Genomic DNA, 6000 nt, shown 5'->3' on the forward strand with positions numbered 1-6000 from the left:
GCGGATACCTTCGCACTTCTTAACACCTTCATTGATGTGTTGCCACAGATCACTCAGATCATCCCTCCCATTCGTCGACTGCCTCTCCATGATCACATTATAGATCACCTCCATCTTCTGTAATTCCTCAGCTAGATCACCTTGTATTGAAGATAGGTACCATTGCTGCAATGCATAGACACGTTAGCCAGGTGTACCAGCAGAAACATACAACATTCAGATAATAAACGACTCATTTCTTAGTTTAAATATTCAAGCATTTAACCTGTGTACAACTCAAATATGCATAAGCTAGCACTAATCCACTTATGCAAGTTGCAACTCCACCCCATATAGAAACATAAAAAGATGATCGACGTAGTAGTGAACTGCTTAGGCTTATGCAGAGGCCGGGTGTAGCTCATTATAATTGTATCCGTCGATGCTATATTTTGAGTCAATAAAACCACCCTTTATCGAAAAAGTAGTGAACTGCTTGAAGGTGCGTGACAGTTTAGGCTTTCAGACACTTAACAGATCCTTTAATCTGAAGTACATTTCAGGAAAATAAAAGAACGTTGTATTCATTGGTCTGTCATGACAATGAGAAGTGTAAACGACATTACCTTAAAACTGTGAGTGCTCAGAGCAGTGGTTCTGTGAGCTTGAGGCTGGAGCGGAGGGAAGGGAGCTGGAGTGGAGCAGGCGTGACCTCTGGTATTAGAATGGCCATCTGCTGGTGTTATCTCTGATTTCTGAACCACAAAATTACAGTCAGTCACTAGACACAGCAAAAAGTTCCTAGCAAACAGGCGTATCAATGAAGTTAAATGGATGGAAATAACCCCTAAACTGAGCAAATAATTCTAAAACAGAACAAATAATTGCTTGAACAAATAATGCAGCAAAATATAAGTGAGTGCTCAACGCCGTTATCCTCCGTGGAGGCGAAGCCGAGGTCTCTCCTATCCACCTCCGAACCCATCCCGGACGAAAGTCCAAAATTCATTCTGGATTGGGCGGCGGCGGCGTCCTACGCGTCGTATCCTCCATGGAGGCGCCGTCTTGGGAGGACCTGCTGTTCGGGGGAGAGATGATGTGGATGGTGGGCTCCGAGTACCTCCAGCAGTGGCGACGGTGTGGAGGTTGCCAGGTGGTGCGGCGTTGTATCTTCCGCGTCGATGACGATGATTGTGGCAGCATGGTGCGGCTGCATGTCGATGATGGATGCAGCTGGATGGACGAGCGCAGGGAGGTGGAGTTGTCTGGTGCCATGGTGGCGTCGACGGCAGCGAGACCGGGCAAGGTTGATGCAGCAGTATAGCTCTGAAGATGGATTGGTGACAGGTGGCTGCGGCGGCCTCATATCCGGCAGGCGTCCTTGTTGAGGAGCACGCCGGACTGATGGGTGCCCATACCCGGCAGGCGTCCTGGTTGGGGCCTCAGGTCTTAGATGTTAGGTTTGGCTGCGAGATCTGTTGGGTAGTAGACCTAGACTATCTGCGCCCCTTCATCAACTGGATAGGAGTAGCGACAGATGTTGCTTAGACGGTGGCTTTAGTCTTACTGTTGTATGACTTTGTAAGGTCTTGTGTCAATAATTAATAAAATGGCCGTATGCATCGTCCAGATGCAGAGGCCGGGGGTCTTCCTCCATTTCAAAAAAAAAACTTCAGAAGTTAATGGCTAAGAATGTCAGCTGTGTATTTTTCCCTCTAAAATGTGTTCAGAACACTATATCCCCCAGAACAATCACCAATCTTCCCATATGGCACACATATGTTATCGCTCATTATACGGACAGACCAGATTGAAGGAGCTAAGGTGTGTTGAGCTGCGGATAGTGAAGACTGCCGCTCACATCAACAGATAAAATTTATCAATAAAGAGTTTGGAACATAGCATCGACTACGAGTGAGTCGAACAAATAGACTTACTCCTGTGGATTTCTTGGAGATTGTTGTTTCAGCTCTATCACATGCATGATCTTCCCCTTTAGCAGCTGCACCATTCGCTTCAAGTGACGAGACGCTTTCCCATTTGCCATACCTTGAGGTGAAGGTACCTCCGCCAAAATATTTCGCTAACTTCAGCACAGCTGCACGCACACAGGAATCCCATTCCCTTGCAATATCATTGATGGACCTATGCTCAGCTAGGGCAAGCTTGAACTGCTTGTGGACCGAGTTTGACATGGCCTTGAACTCATTCCTGCAGATAGTTGATAGCACTGGGTTACTGAAAAAACAGCAGATTTTTTTACTGTAACCAACAGGAGCTTAAAGAGATCACCATCAACTAACTACTTCAACTCACCTCTCCTGCCCATCTTCATCATCCTCAACAAGCACAGGAGAACTCCTTGGGTAATCCGCGGGGACAAGTAGTTTTGCAGCGCTGATAGGAGGCTGTATTGTTCACGAAATTAGACAATGAAGCAACTAAAAATTAACTAATTTACGGTGATATTGAAGCGATTTTAAGCAACAGTAGTTGTCTCTACAGGTGTACCTTTTCTGATCTTGCAAATAAGGCTTTGAGGTCAGGAGCAACGGCCACGGCCATGTAGGAAAGGGTAATTACTGTCCCGGCATCAGCACTGTCGCTTATAACGTTGATCTCCGTGTCAACGAATGAGTTGTTGATGTTTTTAATCTCCTCATCAAGAAAAGCGTTTGCAATCTGCAAGCGAACAACTTAAAGATTATTGGATTCTTAGATTTAAAGCTTAGTACAGCCGGCAAGAAAACAAGTTATGGTTTCATATTCACATACTAAGGATATGTTGGATTTGAACTAATTAATACGTATACCAAAGAAAGCCCCCACAATTATGAATGGTCAACTGGACCCTGGCGTGGTTCAATGCAATTATCCGACAACAAGACAATGGTATCACAAATCACCATCAACGCACCCCTTGCTAACCAACCTATTCCGAACACCTAATGCCGCGTCTTCCTGTTGTGCTCCTCTTGGGTTCAGTTCCCAAAGTTCATCAGGTTCAGCTGCACACCATCAGGTTCAGTTCAGGAAGGGTGTTCATCATCAGGTTCAGCTAATGGTGTGGCCACACCATTCTCGAACTGAACCATTCAGCAGCAGGCAGCAGCACAGATAATGGTGTGCAGCAGGTTCATTTCAAGAATACCCAAAGTCCCAAATGACATGGCAATGGCAAAAATACAGATACTGAAGAATGATACAGCATAAAAATTGCAGAGAAACTAAACAAGAGAAGGAAGAGAAGCTATACGCGCAGGGCCGCATCATGGCGACAGGATTGGTCCAGCGGCTCTGGTCCATCAGCGTGGCCCTGATTGCGGCCACCGCCGCCGTCGCCGCCGTGCAGATCACCTTGACCCTGGGAGTCCATCAGCACCTCGAGGACCACGCGCGTGAGGGAGAGGGTCTTGGGGTTGATGCTGCTCGGAGCTGGTGCGCACAGGATCGGGGACGCACCGCGCGAGGACGAGCAGGAGGCCCTGCGCTCGCCGGGGTGTGTTGGACCGAGGGGAGACACCGCCGGAGTGATGCGAGCGCGCTTGGCGGATTGGAGTTCGCGCGGAGGCACCGAGCTCCTCGACGATGAGCCGGTGCGGCGCGGAAGTCTTGAACCGGGGCCGGAGGGATACGAGCGCGTTTGACGAGTTAGAGTTCTCGGAGTAGGCGCAGAGGCACCGGGCTCGACGGCGGTGAGGTCGGTGCGGCGCGCACGGACACGAAGGGGAGCCGGTCGACGCGGCGAGGGGCTTGAACCGAGGGGAGACGGGGCGAGAGGACGGGGAGGGGGCGCGGCCCGTCGACGGCGAGCCGCTGCGGTGGCGGTGCGGGGATTCGGTTACGGAGCTGGAGCCGTCGATTCAATTTGGTTTGTTGAGTTCTTGCGTCCGAGCGGGAATTTCAATTTTGGCTGTCCCTCCTTGGGCTGGGTGGGGGTTCTTTCTCGAAGGGAAGACGTCCAACAATGTGTTGGACATTTTTTTTCTTCCTTTTAATTCAATTTGACAATTCTCAAAAGAATAATTCAATTTGATATATAAAATAGAGAAATCGAGCGTCTTCGATGGCCCTGGCGGCAATCTCAAAGCACCCTCCGCAACCCCAGCGACGTACCGCTTCGCCCCCAACCCAAACTGCACGAGGCGATTTGAAATAACTGCCCCATTCCTACGCCGGCAACGCCGCAGGTCCTCGCCTCCGCCTGCCGCTCCGACGATGGCAGAGGTGGGACCCCTCCCCCAGTGATTTGGCTAGTAGATAGGGTAGGGCCTCGTTTGTCCTTGGGACGTCCGTTTGATGGAGGGGATGACGCCGCGTCGGAATAAATTGCCTCTGCCCTTCCTTCATCTCAGCAGCGCTCCAATCAGTGCTTGCGAGGGGGCAATTGGCTCTCGTGTCTCTGCGGTCTTCGTATCCGGCAAGTGTAGGTGTCGCAGGTCGGCGCACGACATCTTCTTCGATGTCGTCGACCTGCCCAGAAATCTTTGGTGGCTTGAAGTTGAGCTTGTGGATGGCGGCAGGCGGCGACGCCCTTCTTCTTCAACCTTGTCGATAGCACCTACCCCTGTGATTTGCACTCCTCTCTTTCTCCTTGCTTCTCTTCTACTCCCTCCGTTTCTAAATATTTGCCTTTTTAGAGATTCCAAATGGACTACCACATACAGATGTATATAGACATATTTTAGAGTGTAGATTCACTTATTTTGCTCCGGATGTAGTCACTTGTTAAAATTTCTAGAAAGACAAATATTTAGGAACGGAGGGAGTAGTTATTGTCTTCTGTTTTTTGCCCTTCTTCATTTCTTCTTCTGAAGTGGTGGTCGTATGATTTTTCTGCCTTTCATCTTTCCCCACTCACTGACATCTTTACAAGGCATAATAATGTGCACATATGCTTTGCAATAAGTTGCAATGGAGTAACATGAGTTCACCCTAGACTTAGGTGGAATTTTGAGAAACCCCATGACAACAAGGTATACCTGACAAATCCCATCTTCTGCAACTGCACATTTCCTTCCTTGTGTCCACACCGAAATTAACTCTATCATTTACTACAAACAGTCCTTTGCCAGCTAGTGCAGCATGACAAGTTCTACACTCTTGCCCAGTTTCTTTCTTGTCTTTGGACATATAGCACCATGCCACTTTAAAGTCTCATATTGCTTTGCAAATTTATTCCCATATTATGCCCTTTGATCCTCTGGCACATGGTTATGATTGGCATCTCCCTGGCCTCCAATATATATCTGTTGAGCACCTCACCGTTGTTATTTAGGAGCACATCACTCTTGGGGAAATCATTCTAGTAAACCCTAACCCAAGTTTTAGGGTCTAACTTTGCAAGCCAATCATGGGCCTCCTGGCTGAGCACTAACATCTAGTTCATATTTTCCCTGAATCTCCCCTCTGTAGTACTCCTGGCACATTTCCATAGTTGATTTTTAAAAGCTTCTCCTTTAAAGTTCTTGTTGGAATTCTGCCACAAATGCCTCACACAAAATCTGTGAGGTGATAGAGGAAACAAATCTTTAGTTGCCTTTATTAAACCCTGCACGAAACATATAAAACACAAGGAACATAATTATACCACCAAATTATAGGAACATAATTATATCACCAAATTATAGGAACAAACTAATATCACAGAATTATAGGAACAAAATTATATAACAAAACTATATCACAGAATTATAGGAACAAAATTATATAACAGAACTATATCATAGAATTATCGGTACAAAACTATATCACAAAATTATAGGAACAAACTTTTGTCATAGAATTATAGGAACAAAGAAATACCTTTTGTTTGTCAGACATGGTTGTCCACGGCTCAGTGTTTTCAATTCCAAGATCTTGCTTCAATGCAGTTAGATACCACCAGCTTTGGTGTCTTCACACTGCACCACTGCATGAGCAATAGGAAAACTGAAATCATTGGAGTCCATTTCTACTGCACTTAAGAGAACACCTCCATATTGTGTCTTCAAATGGCAACCATCAAGGAAAACGATAGGT

This window comes from Aegilops tauschii, chromosome 3, assembly GCF_002575655.3.
Source record: "Aegilops tauschii subsp. strangulata cultivar AL8/78 chromosome 3, Aet v6.0, whole genome shotgun sequence".
NCBI lineage: Eukaryota > Viridiplantae > Streptophyta > Magnoliopsida > Poales > Poaceae > Aegilops > Aegilops tauschii.